General features: G+C 38.0%; 19 non-coding genes across 19 annotated transcripts; all 19 read right to left on the reverse strand.

Annotated features, from left to right (window-relative positions):
• Positions 1 to 4,048: 4,048 nt before the first annotated feature.
• Positions 4,049 to 4,121, reverse strand: trnav-uac (transfer RNA valine (anticodon UAC)). Its single transcript has one exon. It is a non-coding gene; the product is annotated as a tRNA-Val (tRNA).
• A 141-nt stretch (positions 4,122 to 4,262) lies between these two features.
• Positions 4,263 to 4,335, reverse strand: trnai-aau (transfer RNA isoleucine (anticodon AAU)). Its single transcript has one exon. It is a non-coding gene; the product is annotated as a tRNA-Ile (tRNA).
• A 767-nt stretch (positions 4,336 to 5,102) lies between these two features.
• On the reverse strand, positions 5,103 to 5,175 carry trnav-aac (transfer RNA valine (anticodon AAC)). The gene has a single exon. It is a non-coding gene; the product is annotated as a tRNA-Val (tRNA).
• A 560-nt stretch (positions 5,176 to 5,735) lies between these two features.
• Positions 5,736 to 5,808, reverse strand: trnav-uac (transfer RNA valine (anticodon UAC)). Its single transcript has one exon. It is a non-coding gene; the product is annotated as a tRNA-Val (tRNA).
• A 141-nt stretch (positions 5,809 to 5,949) lies between these two features.
• trnai-aau (transfer RNA isoleucine (anticodon AAU)) lies at positions 5,950 to 6,022 on the reverse strand. The gene has a single exon. It is a non-coding gene; the product is annotated as a tRNA-Ile (tRNA).
• A 347-nt stretch (positions 6,023 to 6,369) lies between these two features.
• Positions 6,370 to 6,442, reverse strand: trnav-cac (transfer RNA valine (anticodon CAC)). Its single transcript has one exon. It is a non-coding gene; the product is annotated as a tRNA-Val (tRNA).
• A 347-nt stretch (positions 6,443 to 6,789) lies between these two features.
• trnav-aac (transfer RNA valine (anticodon AAC)) lies at positions 6,790 to 6,862 on the reverse strand. The gene has a single exon. It is a non-coding gene; the product is annotated as a tRNA-Val (tRNA).
• Positions 6,863 to 7,422: 560 nt separating this feature from the next.
• trnav-uac (transfer RNA valine (anticodon UAC)) lies at positions 7,423 to 7,495 on the reverse strand. Its single transcript has one exon. It is a non-coding gene; the product is annotated as a tRNA-Val (tRNA).
• A 141-nt stretch (positions 7,496 to 7,636) lies between these two features.
• On the reverse strand, positions 7,637 to 7,709 carry trnai-aau (transfer RNA isoleucine (anticodon AAU)). Its single transcript has one exon. It is a non-coding gene; the product is annotated as a tRNA-Ile (tRNA).
• A 560-nt stretch (positions 7,710 to 8,269) lies between these two features.
• Positions 8,270 to 8,342, reverse strand: trnav-uac (transfer RNA valine (anticodon UAC)). Its single transcript has one exon. It is a non-coding gene; the product is annotated as a tRNA-Val (tRNA).
• A 141-nt stretch (positions 8,343 to 8,483) lies between these two features.
• On the reverse strand, positions 8,484 to 8,556 carry trnai-aau (transfer RNA isoleucine (anticodon AAU)). The gene has a single exon. It is a non-coding gene; the product is annotated as a tRNA-Ile (tRNA).
• A 347-nt stretch (positions 8,557 to 8,903) lies between these two features.
• On the reverse strand, positions 8,904 to 8,976 carry trnav-cac (transfer RNA valine (anticodon CAC)). The gene has a single exon. It is a non-coding gene; the product is annotated as a tRNA-Val (tRNA).
• A 347-nt stretch (positions 8,977 to 9,323) lies between these two features.
• Positions 9,324 to 9,396, reverse strand: trnav-aac (transfer RNA valine (anticodon AAC)). The gene has a single exon. It is a non-coding gene; the product is annotated as a tRNA-Val (tRNA).
• Positions 9,397 to 9,956: 560 nt separating this feature from the next.
• On the reverse strand, positions 9,957 to 10,029 carry trnav-uac (transfer RNA valine (anticodon UAC)). Its single transcript has one exon. It is a non-coding gene; the product is annotated as a tRNA-Val (tRNA).
• Positions 10,030 to 10,170: 141 nt separating this feature from the next.
• On the reverse strand, positions 10,171 to 10,243 carry trnai-aau (transfer RNA isoleucine (anticodon AAU)). Its single transcript has one exon. It is a non-coding gene; the product is annotated as a tRNA-Ile (tRNA).
• Positions 10,244 to 15,679: 5,436 nt separating this feature from the next.
• Positions 15,680 to 15,752, reverse strand: trnav-uac (transfer RNA valine (anticodon UAC)). Its single transcript has one exon. It is a non-coding gene; the product is annotated as a tRNA-Val (tRNA).
• Positions 15,753 to 16,733: 981 nt separating this feature from the next.
• On the reverse strand, positions 16,734 to 16,806 carry trnav-aac (transfer RNA valine (anticodon AAC)). The gene has a single exon. It is a non-coding gene; the product is annotated as a tRNA-Val (tRNA).
• Positions 16,807 to 17,366: 560 nt separating this feature from the next.
• On the reverse strand, positions 17,367 to 17,439 carry trnav-uac (transfer RNA valine (anticodon UAC)). Its single transcript has one exon. It is a non-coding gene; the product is annotated as a tRNA-Val (tRNA).
• Positions 17,440 to 17,580: 141 nt separating this feature from the next.
• On the reverse strand, positions 17,581 to 17,653 carry trnai-aau (transfer RNA isoleucine (anticodon AAU)). The gene has a single exon. It is a non-coding gene; the product is annotated as a tRNA-Ile (tRNA).
• Positions 17,654 to 18,527: the final 874 nt, after the last annotated feature.

The following is an 18,527-nucleotide window of genomic DNA, read 5'->3' on the forward strand; positions in this document are numbered from 1 at the left end:
TTCTCAGCAGCCGGCCTTCTACACACTTTTCCTACCATTATTCTATACAATCTTTTCACTGGTATACTAGATAAATGTACTTTCTTCTTACTGCTACCAATGAACAAATTAGGAAATACAAATAAATCTTCTCTTTCAACTTCACTATTTATTAAATCAACCCATGCTCTTGGTATACTATTCTTTATCTTGTCATACATATTATTCACTGTTCCCCTTCCCACCTCTTCATCCCATTCATTGATTATGTCAAAAATAGCTTCCCCAGGTAAAAACCCTGGAATTACCTCAAATGTATAATCTTTTATTTGCCGTAGACCTGCACTCATAAATACTTTATTATACAAAACTTTTTCTTTGTTCTTGATTTTCTCATTCAGAAATATAGGTTGATTCATAATCAGGTCAATATGTCCACATTCATAATATACATTAGGCAACAACTCTGCCCATGCATTTAGCACCTCTTTATAAAAATCTGGTACCTTTTCAAACATTGCCCTTTTAAGCCCCATCAATAAACCATTATCCTCACAACCACCACTCTCCTCTAAGTAGACTCTAAAGAAGTGTTTCCAGCCATAATCTTCACTGTCATACAAATATTTCTTTACTGTTTTTATCCTAATAGCTTTTCTTTTGACACCTAAATCTACAAGTTTTAAACCTCCATCCACATAGTCAGCAATCAATGTTTTCTGAGATATTCTCACTCCTTTACCATCCCATATAAAATTTGACACCACATTATTCAATTCATTTAGGACCCACTCCGGCATGTCCAGGACTCCCAAAACATACACAAATTTGGATAATACCAAAGCATTTGCAACAATTACTTTCCCTTGTAACTTTAGTTTTCTATTTTTCCAGAAATTCAACGTTAGCTTGACTTTATTAAGGATCCCAGTCCAAGTTATATCTTTTGCCTCTTTCTCCTTTACACCAATGTTTACTCCCAGCACTTTAATAAAATCCTTTGCGCTCTTGAATGGAATCTCACACCCGTTTACATTGATATCCCCAACAAACATTATTTCAGTCTTCTCTATATTAACTTTAGCACCCGATGCCTTGCCATATATATCTATGATCCCCATAATGCTTCCAATACTTTCTATATCCTTCACAGTACAAGTAGTGTCATCAGCGTACTGATGTACAACACTGACACCACCACCTGGGATTCCAACACCCCTTACTTCTTTATTACTATTTATCAATGTAGCTAACGGTTCTGTAGAAACACTGTACAGCAGAGCTGACAAAGGACAGCCCTGCCTTACTGACCTCTCCACAGGGAAAGTATCTGTTAACACTCCGTTACATTTAACACAACTTTTAGCCCCACTATACAACAGGTTGATCCAAGATACAAACTTTGGCCCAAACCCAAACCTCTCCAAAGTCTGTAATAAAAAGCTGTGCTCCACTCTATCGAAAGCTTTGTTAAAGTCCAAACTTAAAACTATACCACCTTCATTTTTCATTTGATTAACAACATCCCTAATTGTACAAATTACATCTGCAATATCTCTTCCAGGTATGCCGTAGGCTTGTGTTGATTCAATAATACTCCCAATCACCTTTTTCATCCTATTCGCTAACACTTTAGTCAGTATCTTATAATCCGAATTTAGAAGGCTAATAGGCCTATAATTTTCTAACTTTAATCTACTGCCCCTATTTTTGAATAAGATCGTTAACATTCCAGTTGACATAGACTCAGGGATTTCCTTATTCTCTTCCATATAATGAAACACCCTCACTAAAATGGGTGCCAAAATATCTACAAAGACTTTATAGAACTCATTTGTTAAACCATCCAAACCCGGACTTTTATTACCTTGCGTGCTAACAATTGCTTCCTTGATTTCCATAATCGAAATCTCTTCATCACACATCATTCTATCTGCCTGCGATACTTTGGCACTAATTGTATCCAACACTTTTACAACACACACTTTATCTACATCATTCTTTTTGTAAAGATTTCTGTAAAAGGTTTCAACTGTCTCTAAGATCCCAACAAAATCGTTTACCTTTACACCTCTTTCATCTTCCAACTCTACAATGTAACTCTTAGTTTGTTTTCTTTTTTCCAGACCCAAAAAAAAGGATGTACATTTCTCTCCCTCCAAAGCGTACTGTGCCCTGCTCCTAACAATAGCACCCAAACATTTATTTTTTTCATAACGACCCAGCTCTGCATGGATTTTCAAATAATTCACAACATCATAGTCTGGATCCGTATCAGCCTTTTCAAGTTCATGCAACATCCTATTCCTAAGCATTATTTCTTTCTGCTTATCTAAACGGTTATGATTTTTTGCGTACCTAATACTCCTATTTTTTACTTTTACTTTCACTTCCTCCCACCATAAACACACATTCTCTTTTAACAGTACATTAGACATTTCATCATTAATACATTCAACAATTTCATTTCTATATCCTTCCTCCTTTAACAGACTGGCATTTAAACACCAGACACCTCCCCCTCTCCTCTCCACACCAAAACCCATTTGAAATGACATTACTGCATGATCACTATATGCTGTAAAGGTATATGACACCTTCTTAACATTCTGCACCAATTCTTGTTTTGCTAGACATAAATCAATTCTGCTTTGTTTTAATTCCTTTAGAACCACCTGCCTTCTAGAGAATACTCTTCTGTTTGGATTTTCAGCCCTCCATATATCTACTAGATTCTCCTCATTCATAAGTTTCCATAATGCATTTCTAGAAGAGTCATATCTGAATTTAGCACAACTAGAGGCATCCATTCTACTACACCTCACATTAAAATCTCCTATCAGTATACAGTTTTCTGAGCACAGTGTTTTTAATTTGTGAAACATTTCTCTCCTTTCAGATTCAATGTTTGAAGCATAAACATTAATTAAACGAAAAACTACATTTTGAACTTCAAATTCAATTACAATAAGTCTGCCATCATTGTCAGCATATATTTCTTTTACATTTTGCACCACATCATTTTTTATCAAAATAGCCACACCACATGTTTTATCCCCTCCATGACTACAAAAAATTAAATCTGACCATTTACTCTTAATCTCCTGCATTTTGGAGTCTGTCCAATTGGTCTCTTGAAAACACAACATGTCTGCCTTAACAGACACTAATACCTGCTCAAATTTGCTCATGTTTCTCAAACTGTTACCATTTAGGGATGCGACTGTAATCATTATGAATGTGTGCAGAAGTATAATCAGAGCCAAACAAGTCCTTAAAAATCCTACTTTTTCTTTTTTCCAAAACCCATCATCTCCCTGGTTTTCGACAATGACCTCTTATTTTTTACAAACAACTGAAGATCCTCACTATCTATTTCATCATCCGTCTCTTTATTTGGATTTTTGGGGGGATCGGCGGGGAAGCCTTTTGAAAAGTGCGCTTTAACAGTGCCCGTGACTTCAGTGGACCCAGCCCACTCTTTGGTGTAATTTTTACACAGGCTTAAAGCTGGCTCAGGCACCTGAGAAGCACCTTGCACCATCTCTACCTGTGTATGTCTTTCACCCATCATGTGCTGCTGTTCCACCTTGTCAGCAGCAGAGACTAAAACGGCGTCTCGTGCTTTGCCAGGAGACATTACAGGCTCTTCAAGCTTATCTGCCACTGTCTCTGGAGTCACACTCTCCATGTCACTCTCATCCTCCCTCTCCATAGGCACACTCCCCTCTTCCTCAGACGTGAGGTCCATTGTTTGCAAAAGTAAGTGATTTTCTCCCTTATTACAGCTACATCTAACTTTAGGTCTGTCACACATTTTGCACACATTTCCTATGTTCCGACATTCTCTGGCATAATGCCCTTGTTCACTACATTTGTGGCATGTGAATTCCGGACATTCCTTAAGCGAACGTGATAACCGCTACACTACAGAAACTGCTTCAACAATTATCTGCAAGGAGTAAACCGAATTTTACAGATATTCATGGCACGTGTTGAAATTTCCAAATTTAGGCATTTATGAAAATAACTATTCTCTTTTAAAAGTACTGTACGTGTCAAAGAGCACTGTTTCCGCCCGGTTTCGAACCGAGGACCTTTCGCGTGTAAAGCGAACGTGATAACCACTACACTACAGAAACTGCTGCTTGATTTTCCTGCTAGAAGTAAACCGAATTTTACAGATATTCAGGGCACGTATTCGAATTTCCAAAATACAGAATTTATGAAAATAACAACTCTTTGTTGAAAGTACAGTACCTACTGCACGTGTCAAAGAGCTCTGTTTCCGCCCGGGTTCGAACCGAGGACCTTTCGCGTATTAAGCAAACGTGATAACCACTACACTAGAGAATCTTCTTCAACAATTATCTGCAAGGAGTAAACCGAATTTTACAGATATTCATGGCACGTGTTCAAATTTCCAAAATTAGGAATTTATGAAAATAACTATTGTCTGTTAATAGTACAGTACCTACTGCACATGTCAAAGAGCAGTGTTTCCGCCCGGTTTCAAACTGAGGACCTTTCACGTGTAAAGCTAACGTGATAACCACTACACTACAGAAACTGCTGCTTGATTTTTCTGCAAGGAGTAAACCGAATTTAAAAAATATTCATGGCACGTATTGGAATTTCCAAAATAAAGAATTCATGAAATTTTCTGTTACCACTATGGTACTACAGAATGTGTCAATGAGCGTTGTTTCCGCCCGGTTTCGAAGCAGGGACATTTCGCGTGTGAAGCGAACGTAATAACCACTACACCACAGAAACTACTGCTACAATTAGCTGCAAGGAGTAAACCGAATTTTAAAAATATTCATGGCACGTATTCGAATTTCCAAAATAAGGGATTAATGAAATTCTTTGTTAACACTATGGTACTTCTTGAATGTGTCGATGAGCGTTGTTTCCGCCTGGTTTCGAACCAGTGACCTTTCGCGTGTGAACAAACGTGATAACCACTACACTACAGAAAATGCTGCTACATTTACCTGCGAGGAGTAAACCGAATTTTACAGATATTCATGGCACGTATTCGAATTTCCAAAATACAGAATTCATGAAAATAACAATTCTTTGTTGAAAGTACAGTACCTACTGCACGTGTCAAAGAGCTCTGTTTCCGCCCGGTTTCGAACCGAGGACCTTTCGCGTGTTAAGCGAACGTGATAACCGCTACACTACAGAAACTGCTTCAACAATTATCTGCAAGGAGTAAACCGAATTTTACAGATATTCATGGCACGTGTTCAAATTTCCAAAATTAGGCATTTATGAAAATAACTATTCTCTGTTAATAGTACAGTACCTACTGCACATGTCAAAGAGCACTGTTTCCTCCCGGTTTCAAACTGAGGACCTTTCACGTGTAAAGCGAACGTGATAACCACTACACTACAGAAACTGCTGCTACATTTAGCTGCAAGGAGTAAACCGAATTTTACAGATATTCATGGCACGTATTCGAATTTCCAAAATACAGAATTTATGAAAATAACAATTCTTTGTTGAAAGTACAGTACCTACTGCTCTTGTCAAAGAGCTCTGTTTCCGCCCGGTTAAAAACCGAGGACCTTTCGCGTGTTAAGCGAACGTGATAACCGCTACACTACAGAAACTGCTTCAACAATTATCTGCAAGGAGTAAACCGAATTTTACAGATATTCATGGCACGTGTTGAAATTTCCAAATTTAGGCATTTATGAAAATAACTATTCTCTTTTAAAAGTACTGTACGTGTCAAAGAGCACTGTTTCCGCCCGGTTTCGAACCGAGGACCTTTCGCGTGTAAAGCGAACGTGATAACCACTACACTACAGAAACTGCTGCTTGATTTTCCTGCTAGAAGTAAACCGAATTTTACAGATATTCAGGGCACGTATTCGAATTTCCAAAATACAGAATTTATGAAAATAACAACTCTTTGTTGAAAGTACAGTACCTACTGCACGTGTCAAAGAGCTCTGTTTCCACCCGGGTTCGAACCGAGGACCTTTCGCGTATTAAGCAAACGTGATAACCACTACACTACAGAATCTTCTTCAACAATTATCTGCAAGGAGTAAACCGAATTTTACAGATATTCATGGCACGTGTTCAAATTTCCAAAATTAGGAATTTATGAAAATAACTATTGTCTGTTAATAGTACAGTACCTACTGCACATGTCAAAGAGCAGTGTTTCCTCCCGGTTTCAAACTGAGGACCTTTCACGTGTAAAGCTAACGTGATAACCACTACACTACAGAAACTGCTGCTTGATTTTTCTGCAAGGAGTAAACCGAATTTTAAAAATATTCATGGCACGTATTGGAATTTCCAAAATAAAGAATTCATGAAATTTTCTGTTACCACTATGGTACTACAGAATGTGTCAATGAGCGTTGTTTCCGCCCGGTTTCGAACCAGGGACATTTCGCGTGTGAAGCGAACGTGATAACCACTACACCACAGAAACTACTGCTACAATTAGCTGCAAGGAGTAAACCGAATTTTAAAAATATTCATGGCACGTATTCGAATTTCCAAAATAAGGGATTAATGAAATTCTTTGTTAACACTATGGTACTTCTTGAATGTGTCGATGAGCGTTGTTTCCGCCTGGTTTCGAACCAGTGACCTTTCGCGTGTGAACAAACGTGATAACCACTACACTACAGAAAATGCTGCTACATTTACCTGCGAGGAGTAAACCGAATTTTACAGATATTCATGGCACGTATTCGAATTTCCAAAATACAGAATTCATGAAAATAACAATTCTTTGTTGAAAGTACAGTACCTACTGCACGTGTCAAAGAGCTCTGTTTCCGCCCGGTTTCGAACCGAGGACCTTTCGCGTGTTAAGCGAACGTGATAACCGCTACACTACAGAAACTGCTTCAACAATTATCTGCAAGGAGTAAACCGAATTTTACAGATATTCATGGCACGTGTTCAAATTTCCAAAATTAGGCATTTATGAAAATAACTATTCTCTGTTAATAGTACAGTACCTACTGCACATGTCAAAGAGCACTGTTTCCTCCCGGTTTCAAACTGAGGACCTTTCACGTGTAAAGCGAACGTGATAACCACTACACTACAGAAACTGCTGCTACATTTAGCTGCAAGGAGTAAACCGAATTTTACAGATATTCATGGCACGTATTCGAATTTCCAAAATACAGAATTTATGAAAATAACAATTCTTTGTTGAAAGTACAGTACCTACTGCTCTTGTCAAAGAGCTCTGTTTCCGCCCGGTTAAAAACCGAGGACCTTTCGCGTGTTAAGCGAACGTGATAACCGCTACACTACAGAAACTGCTTCAACAATTATCTGCAAGGAGTAAACCGAATTTTACAGATATTCATGGCACGTGTTGAAATTTCCAAATTTAGGCATTTATGAAAATAACTATTCTCTTTTAAAAGTACTGTACGTGTCAAAGAGCACTGTTTCCGCCCAGTTTCGAACCGAGGACCTTTCGCGTGTAAAGCGAACGTGATAACCACTACACTACAGAAACTGCTGCTTGATTTTCCTGCTAGAAGTAAACCGAATTTTACAGATATTCAGGGCACGTATTCGAATTTCCAAAATACAGAATTTATGAAAATAACAACTCTTTGTTGAAAGTACAGTACCTACTGCACGTGTCAAAGAGCTCTGTTTCCGCCCGGGTTCGAACCGAGGACCTTTCGCGTATTAAGCAAACGTGATAACCACTACACTACAGAATCTTCTTCAACAATTATCTGCAAGGAGTAAACCGAATTTTACAGATATTCATGGCACGTGTTCAAATTTCCAAAATTAGGAATTTATGAAAATAACTATTCTCTGTTAATAGTACAGTACCTACTGCACATGTCAAAGAGCACTGTTTCCTCCCGGTTTCAAACTGAGGACCTTTCACGTGTAAAGCGAACGTGATAACCACTACACTACAGAAACTGCTGCTACATTTAGCTGCAAGGAGTAAACCGAATTTTACAGATATTCATGGCACGTATTCGAATTTCCAAAATACAGAATTTATGAAAATAACAATTCTTTGTTGAAAGTACAGTACCTACTGCTCTTGTCAAAGAGCTCTGTTTCCGCCCGGTTAAAAACCGAGGACCTTTCGCGTGTTAAGCGAACGTGATAACCGCTACACTACAGAAACTGCTTCAACAATTATCTGCAAGGAGTAAACCGAATTTTACAGATATTCATGGCACGTGTTGAAATTTCCAAATTTAGGCATTTATGAAAATAACTATTCTCTTTTAAAAGTACTGTACGTGTCAAAGAGCACTGTTTCCGCCCAGTTTCGAACCGAGGACCTTTCGCGTGTAAAGCGAACGTGATAACCACTACACTACAGAAACTGCTGCTTGATTTTCCTGCTAGAAGTAAACCGAATTTTACAGATATTCAGGGCACGTATTCGAATTTCCAAAATACAGAATTTATGAAAATAACAACTCTTTGTTGAAAGTACAGTACCTACTGCACGTGTCAAAGAGCTCTGTTTCCGCCCGGGTTCGAACCGAGGACCTTTCGCGTATTAAGCAAACGTGATAACCACTACACTACAGAATCTTCTTCAACAATTATCTGCAAGGAGTAAACCGAATTTTACAGATATTCATGGCACGTGTTCAAATTTCCAAAATTAGGAATTTATGAAAATAACTATTGTCTGTTAATAGTACAGTACCTACTGCACATGTCAAAGAGCAGTGTTTCCGCCCGGTTTCAAACTGAGGACCTTTCACGTGTAAAGCTAACGTGATAACCACTACACTACAGAAACTGCTGCTTGATTTTTCTGCAAGGAGTAAACCGAATTTAAAAAATATTCATGGCACGTATTGGAATTTCCAAAATAAAGAATTCATGAAATTTTCTGTTACCACTATGGTACTACAGAATGTGTCAATGAGCGTTGTTTCCGCCCGGTTTCGAACCAGGGACATTTCGCGTGTGAAGCGAACGTGATAACCACTACACCACAGAAACTACTGCTACAATTAGCTGCAAGGAGTAAACCGAATTTTAAAAATATTCATGGCACGTATTCGAATTTCCAAAATAAGGGATTAATGAAATTCTTTGTTAACACTATGGTACTTCTTGAATGTGTCGATGAGCGTTGTTTCCGCCTGGTTTCGAACCAGTGACCTTTCGCGTGTGAACAAACGTGATAACCACTACACTACAGAAAATGCTGCTACATTTACCTGCGAGGAGTAAACCGAATTTTACAGATATTCATGGCACGTATTCGAATTTCCAAAATACAGAATTCATGAAAATAACAATTCTTTGTTGAAAGTACAGTACCTACTGCACGTGTCAAAGAGCTCTGTTTCCGCCCGGTTTCGAACCGAGGACCTTTCGCGTGTTAAGCGAACGTGATAACCGCTACACTACAGAAACTGCTTCAACAATTATCTGCAAGGAGTAAACCGAATTTTACAGATATTCATGGCACGTGTTCAAATTTCCAAAATTAGGCATTTATGAAAATAACTATTCTCTGTTAATAGTACAGTACCTACTGCACATGTCAAAGAGCACTGTTTCCTCCCGGTTTCAAACTGAGGACCTTTCACGTGTAAAGCGAACGTGATAACCACTACACTACAGAAACTGCTGCTACATTTAGCTGCAAGGAGTAAACCGAATTTTACAGATATTCATGGCACGTATTCGAATTTCCAAAATACAGAATTTATGAAAATAACAATTCTTTGTTGAAAGTACAGTACCTACTGCTCTTGTCAAAGAGCTCTGTTTCCGCCCGGTTAAAAACCGAGGACCTTTCGCGTGTTAAGCGAACGTGATAACCGCTACACTACAGAAACTGCTTCAACAATTATCTGCAAGGAGTAAACCGAATTTTACAGATATTCATGGCACGTGTTGAAATTTCCAAATTTAGGCATTTATGAAAATAACTATTCTCTTTTAAAAGTACTGTACGTGTCAAAGAGCACTGTTTCCGCCCGGTTTCGAACCGAGGACCTTTCGCGTGTAAAGCGAACGTGATAACCACTACACTACAGAAACTGCTGCTTGATTTTCCTGCTAGAAGTAAACCGAATTTTACAGATATTCAGGGCACGTATTCGAATTTCCAAAATGCAGAATTTATGAAAATAACAACTCTTTGTTGAAAGTACAGTACCTACTGCACGTGTCAAAGAGCTCTGTTTCCGCCCGGGTTCGAACCGAGGACCTTTCGCGTATTAAGCAAACGTGATAACCACTACACTACAGAATCTTCTTCAACAATTATCTGCAAGGAGTAAACCGAATTTTACAGATATTCATGGCACGTGTTCAAATTTCCAAAATTAGGAATTTATGAAAATAACTATTGTCTGTTAATAGTACAGTACCTACTGCACATGTCAAAGAGCAGTGTTTCCTCCCGGTTTCAAACTGAGGACCTTTCACGTGTAAAGAGAACGTGATAACCACTACACTACAGAAACTGCTGCTTGATTTTTCTGCAAGGAGTAAACCGAATTTTAAAAATATTCATGGCACGTATTCGAATTTCCAAAATAAGGGATTAATGAAATTCTTTGTTAACACTATGGTACTTCTTGAATGTGTCGATGAGCGTTGTTTCCGCCTGGTTTCGAACCAGTGACCTTTCGCGTGTGAACAAATGTGATAACCACTACACTACAGAAAATGCTGCTACATTTACCTGCGAGGAGTAAACCGAATTTTACAGATATTCATGGCACGTATTCGAATTTCCAAAATACAGAATTCATGAAAATAACAATTCTTTGTTGAAAGTACAGTACCTACTGCACGTGTCAAAGAGCTCTGTTTCCGCCCGGTTTCGAACCGAGGACCTTTCGCGTGTTAAGCGAACGTGATTTTTTTTATTTTTTTTTATTTTTTTTTATTTTATTATCAAAAATGTTTGTTTACAATATTTACAGTACAATCTACTGTTTACAGTACAATCCACAGAGAACAATACAGAAGACACTAGACTAACAGAGGCAGGTGAACAATTCACCCCCTATCAAATTATCAACAAAGAAAATATCAAAACAGTGCTTTCAAAAATTATAAGTGATACCTCCACTCTCCTCTCGTGAAATTAACCCACTCCCTTCAACAAAAGACTCATCAAAATGTTCCATCCCATAATTAAACAACATATCTATGTGTTTACTGAACAGTGCTATAAAGATACTCCACACCTGAACCCTCTTTCTGTCAAAAGAAACATAATTCCTCCTACAAAAAATAGCATACCTCACAAAACTCAAAACCATATTCAACAAACACACATTAGCACCCTCACATTTACCAGACACTCCAAATAACAAAAGTTCCTCCCACGCATACTTTTTCACGAAATCTCCCCCCCAGTTTCTACATAACATTTCCTTAACTTTACAAAAAAAATATTTTAAATCCTCACATTCTATAAACAAATGCATAAGAGTTTCCGGGAAACGTCCACATACGTCGCATTCCCTTTCTATCTCACAATTAATTTTCTTTAGCACCACCTTTGTAAATATTCTATTATGTCTTAGTTTGAAATCATTATTTTCACACTCCTTACTATTATATTTTACATTTAAATTTCCCCATATCTTTTTTTCATCCAATTCCGGAAAAACTACTTTCCAAAATTTCTCAGCAGCCGGCCTTCTACACACTTTTCCTACCATTATTCTATACAATCTTTTCACTGGTATACTAGATAAATGTACTTTCTTCTTACTGCTACCAATGAACAAATTAGGAAATACAAATAAATCTTCTCTTTCAACTTCACTATTTATTAAATCAACCCATGCTCTTGGTATACTATTCTTTATCTTGTCATACATATTATTCACTGTTCCCCTTCCCACCTCTTCATCCCATTCATTGATTATGTCAAAAATAGCTTCCCCAGGTAAAAACCCTGGAATTACCTCAAATGTATAATCTTTTATTTGCCGTAGACCTGCACTCATAAATACTTTATTATACAAAACTTTTTCTTTGTTCTTGATTTTCTCATTCAGAAATATAGGTTGATTCATAATCAGGTCAATATGTCCACATTCATAATATACATTAGGCAACAACTCTGCCCATGCATTTAGCACCTCTTTATAAAAATCTGGTACCTTTTCAAACATTGCCCTTTTAAGCCCCATCAATAAACCATTATCCTCACAACCACCACTCTCCTCTAAGTAGACTCTAAAGAAGTGTTTCCAGCCATAATCTTCACTGTCATACAAATATTTCTTTACTGTTTTTATCCTAATAGCTTTTCTTTTGACACCTAAATCTACAAGTTTTAAACCTCCATCCACATAGTCAGCAATCAATGTTTTCTGAGATATTCTCACTCCTTTACCATCCCATATAAAATTTGACACCACATTATTCAATTCATTTAGGACCCACTCCGGCATGTCCAGGACTCCCAAAACATACACAAATTTGGATAATACCAAAGCATTTGCAACAATTACTTTCCCTTGTAACTTTAGTTTTCTATTTTTCCAGAAATTCAACGTTAGCTTGACTTTATTAAGGATCCCAGTCCAAGTTATATCTTTTGCCTCTTTCTCCTTTACACCAATGTTTACTCCCAGCACTTTAATAAAATCCTTTGCGCTCTTGAATGGAATCTCACACCCGTTTACATTGATATCCCCAACAAACATTATTTCAGTCTTCTCTATATTAACTTTAGCACCCGATGCCTTGCCATATATATCTATGATCCCCATAATGCTTCCAATACTTTCTATATCCTTCACAGTACAAGTAGTGTCATCAGCGTACTGATGTACAACACTGACACCACCACCTGGGATTCCAACACCCCTTACTTCTTTATTACTATTTATCAATGTAGCTAACGGTTCTGTAGAAACACTGTACAGCAGAGCTGACAAAGGACAGCCCTGCCTTACTGACCTCTCCACAGGGAAAGTATCTGTTAACACTCCGTTACATTTAACACAACTTTTAGCCCCACTATACAACAGGTTGATCCAAGATACAAACTTTGGCCCAAACCCAAACCTCTCCAAAGTCTGTAATAAAAAGCTGTGCTCCACTCTATCGAAAGCTTTGTTAAAGTCCAAACTTAAAACTATACCACCTTCATTTTTCATTTGATTAACAACATCCCTAATTGTACAAATTACATCTGCAATATCTCTTCCAGGTATGCCGTAGGCTTGTGTTGATTCAATAATACTCCCAATCACCTTTTTCATCCTATTCGCTAACACTTTAGTCAGTATCTTATAATCCGAATTTAGAAGGCTAATAGGCCTATAATTTTCTAACTTTAATCTACTGCCCCTATTTTTGAATAAGATCGTTAACATTCCAGTTGACATAGACTCAGGGATTTCCTTATTCTCTTCCATATAATGAAACACCCTCACTAAAATGGGTGCCAAAATATCTACAAAGACTTTATAGAACTCATTTGTTAAACCATCCAAACCCGGACTTTTATTACCTTGCGTGCTAACAATTGCTTCCTTGATTTCCATAATCGAAATCTCTTCATCACACATCATTCTATCTGCCTGCGATACTTTGGCACTAATTGTATCCAACACTTTTACAACACACACTTTATCTACATCATTCTTTTTGTAAAGATTTCTGTAAAAGGTTTCAACTGTCTCTAAGATCCCAACAAAATCGTTTACCTTTACACCTCTTTCATCTTCCAACTCTACAATGTAACTCTTAGTTTGTTTTCTTTTTTCCAGACCCAAAAAAAAGGATGTACATTTCTCTCCCTCCAAAGCGTACTGTGCCCTGCTCCTAACAATAGCACCCAAACATTTATTTTTTTCATAACGACCCAGCTCTGCATGGATTTTCAAATAATTCACAACATCATAGTCTGGATCCGTATCAGCCTTTTCAAGTTCATGCAACATCCTATTCCTAAGCATTATTTCTTTCTGCTTATCTAAACGGTTATGATTTTTTGCGTACCTAATACTCCTATTTTTTACTTTTACTTTCACTTCCTCCCACCATAAACACACATTCTCTTTTAACAGTACATTAGACATTTCATCATTAATACATTCAACAATTTCATTTCTATATCCTTCCTCCTTTAACAGACTGGCATTTAAACACCAGACACCTCCCCCTCTCCTCTCCACACCAAAACCCATTTGAAATGACATTACTGCATGATCACTATATGCTGTAAAGGTATATGACACCTTCTTAACATTCTGCACCAATTCTTGTTTTGCTAGACATAAATCAATTCTGCTTTGTTTTAATTCCTTTAGAACCACCTGCCTTCTAGAGAATACTCTTCTGTTTGGATTTTCAGCCCTCCATATATCTACTAGATTCTCCTCATTCATAAGTTTCCATAATGCATTTCTAGAAGAGTCATATCTGAATTTAGCACAACTAGAGGCATCCATTCTACTACACCTCACATTAAAATCTCCTATCAGTATACAGTTTTCTGAGCACAGTGTTTTTAATTTGTGAAACATTTCTCTCCTTTCAGATTCAATGTTTGAAGCATAAACATTAATTAAACGAAAAACTACATTTTGAACTTCAAATTCAATTACAATAAGTCTGCCATCATTGTCAGCATATATTTCTTTTACATTTTGCACCACATCATTTTTTATCAAAATAGCCACACCACATGTTTTATCCCCTCCATGACTACAAAAAATTAAATCTGACCATTTACTCTTAATCTCCTGCATTTTGGAGTCTGTCCAATTGGTCTCTTGAAAACACAACATGTCTGCCTTAACAGACACTAATACCTGCTCAAATTTGCTCATGTTTCTCAAACTGTTACCATTTAGGGATGCGACTGTAATCATTATGAATGTGTGCAGAAGTATAATCAGAGCCAAACAAGTCCTTAAAAATCCTACTTTTTCTTTTTTCCAAAACCCATCATCTCCCTGGTTTTCGACAATGACCTCTTATTTTTTACAAACAACTGAAGATCCTCACTATCTATTTCATCATCCGTCTCTTTATTTGGATTTTTGGGGGGATCGGCGGGGAAGCCTTTTGAAAAGTGCGCTTTAACAGTGCCCGTGACTTCAGTGGACCCAGCCCACTCTTTGGTGTAATTTTTACACAGGCTTAAAGCTGGCTCAGGCACCTGAGAAGCACCTTGCACCATCTCTACCTGTGTATGTCTTTCACCCATCATGTGCTGCTGTTCCACCTTGTCAGCAGCAGAGACTAAAACGGCGTCTCGTGCTTTGCCAGGAGACATTACAGGCTCTTCAAGCTTATCTGCCACTGTCTCTGGAGTCACACTCTCCATGTCACTCTCATCCTCCCTCTCCATAGGCACACTCCCCTCTTCCTCAGACGTGAGGTCCATTGTTTGCAAAAGTAAGTGATTTTCTCCCTTATTACAGCTACATCTAACTTTAGGTCTGTCACACATTTTGCACACATTTCCTATGTTCCGACATTCTCTGGCATAATGCCCTTGTTCACTACATTTGTGGCATGTGAATTCCGGACATTCCTTAAGCGAACGTGATAACCGCTACACTACAGAAACTGCTTCAACAATTATCTGCAAGGAGTAAACCGAATTTTACAGATATTCATGGCACGTGTTGAAATTTCCAAATTTAGGCATTTATGAAAATAACTATTCTCTTTTAAAAGTACTGTACGTGTCAAAGAGCACTGTTTCCGCCCGGTTTCGAACCGAGGACCTTTCGCGTGTAAAGCGAACGTGATAACCACTACACTACAGAAACTGCTGCTTGATTTTCCTGCTAGAAGTAAACCGAATTTTACAGATATTCAGGGCACGTATTCGAATTTCCAAAATACAGAATTTATGAAAATAACAACTCTTTGTTGAAAGTACAGTACCTACTGCACGTGTCAAAGAGCTCTGTTTCCGCCCGGGTTCGAACCGAGGACCTTTCCCGTATTAAGCAAACGTGATAACCACTACACTAGAGAATCTTCTTCAACAATTATCTGCAAGGAGTAAACCGAATTTTACAGATATTCATGGCACGTGTTCAAATTTCCAAAATTAGGAATTTATGAAAATAACTATTGTCTGTTAATAGTACAGTACCTACTGCACATGTCAAAGAGCAGTGTTTCAACCCGGTTTCAAACTGAGGACCTTTCACGTGTAAAGCTAACGTGATAACCACTACACTACAGAAACTGCTGCTTGATTTTTCTGCAAGGAGTAAACCGAATTTAAAAAATATTCATGGCACGTATTGGAATTTCCAAAATAAAGAATTCATGAAATTTTCTGTTACCACTATGGTACTACAGAATGTGTCAATGAGCGTTGTTTCCGCCCGGTTTCGAAGCAGGGACATTTTGCGTGTGAAGCGAACGTAATAACCACTACACCACAGAAACTACTGCTACAATTAGCTGCAAGGAGTAAACCGAATTTTAAAAATATTCATGGCACGTATTCGAATTTCCAAAATAAGGGATTAATGAAATTCTTTGTTAACACTATGGTACTTCTTGAATGTGTCGATGAGCGTTGTTTCCGCCTGGTTTCGAACCAGTGACCTTTCGCGTGTGAACAAACGTGATAACCACTACACTACAGAAAATGCTGCTACATTTACCTGCGAGGAGTAAACCGAATTTTACAGATATTCATGGCACGTATTCGAATTTCCAAAATACAGAATTCATGAAAATAACAATTCTTTGTTGAAAGTACAGTACCTACTGCACGTGTCAAAGAGCTCTGTTTCCGCCCGGTTTCGAACCGAGGACCTTTCGCGTGTTAAGCGAACGTGATAACCGCTACACTACAGAAACTGCTTCAACAATTATCTGCAAGGAGTAAACCGAATTTTACAGATATTCATGGCACGTGTTCAAATTTCCAAATTTAGGCATTTATGAAAATAACTATTCTCTGTTAATAGTACAGTACCTACTGCACATGTCAAAGAGCACTGTTTCCTCCCGGTTTCAAACTGAGGACCTTTCACGTGTAAAGCGAACGTGATAACCACTACACTACAGAAACTGCTGCTACATTTAGCTGCAAGGAGTAAACCGAATTTTACAGATATTCATGGCACGTATTCGAATTTCCAAAATACAGAATTTATGAAAATAACAATTCTTTGTTGAAAGTACAGTACCTACTGCTCTTGTCAAAGAGCTCTGTTTCCGCCCGGTTAAAAACCGAGGACCTTTCGCGTGTTAAGCGAACGTGATAACCGCTACACTACAGAAACTGCTTCAACAATTATCTGCAAGGAGTAAACCGAATTTTACAGATATTCATGGCACGTGTTGAAATTTCCAAATTTAGGCATTTATGAAAATAACTATTCTCTTTTAAAAGTACTGTACGTGTCAAAGAGCACTGTTTCCGCCCGGTTTCGAACCGAGGACCTTTCGCGTGTAAAGCGAACGTGATAACCACTACACTACAGAAACTGCTGCTTGATTTTCCTGCTAGAAGTAAACCGAATTTTACAGATATTCAGGGCACGTATTCGAATTTCCAAAATACAGAATTTATGAAAATAACAACTCTTTGTTGAAAGTACAGTACCTACTGCACGTGTCAAAGAGCTCTGTTTCCGCCCGGGTTCGAACCGAGGACCTTTCGCGTATTAAGCAAACGTGATAACCACTACACTACAGAATCTTCTTCAACAATTATCTGCAAGGAGTAAACCGAATTTTACAGATATTCATGGCACGTGTTCAAATTTCCAAAATTAGGAATTTATGAAAATAACTATTGTCTGTTAATAGTACAGTACCTACTGCACATGTCAAAGAGCAGTGTTTCCTCCCGGTTTCAAACTGAGGACCTTTCACGTGTAAAGCTAACGTGATAACCACTACACTACAGAAACTGCTGCTTGATTTTTCTGCAAGGAGTAAACCGAATTTTAAAAATATTCATGGCACGTATTGGAATTTCCAAAATAAAGAATTCATGAAATTTTCTGTTACCACTATGGTACTACAGAATGTGTCAATGAGCGTTGTTTCCGCCCAGTTTCGAACCAGGGACATTTCGCGTGTGAAGCGAACGTGATAACCACTACACCACAGAAACTACTGCTACAATTAGCTGCAAGGAGTAAACCGAATTTTAAAAATATTCATGGCACGTATTCGAAATTCCAAAATAAGGGATTAATGAAATTCTTTGTTAACACTATGGTACTTCTTGAATGTGTCGATGAGCTCTGTTTCCGCCTGGTTTCGAACCAGTGACCTTTCGCGTGTGAACAAACGTGATAACCACTACACTACAGAAAATGCTGCTACATTTACCTGCGAGGAGTAAACCGAATTTTACAGATATTCATGGCACGTATTCGAATTTCCAAAATTAGGCCTTTATGAAAATAACTATTCTCTGTTAATAGTACAGTACCTACTGCACATGTCAAAGAGCACTGTTTCCTCCCGGTTTCAAACTGAGGACCTTTCACGTGTAAAGCGAACGTGATAACCACTACACTACAGAAACTGCTGCTACATTTAGCTGCAAGGAGTAAACCGAA

This window comes from Salmo salar, chromosome 18, assembly GCF_965601325.2.
Source record: "Salmo salar chromosome 18, fSalSal1, whole genome shotgun sequence".
Taxonomy (NCBI): Eukaryota; Metazoa; Chordata; class Actinopteri; order Salmoniformes; family Salmonidae; genus Salmo; species Salmo salar.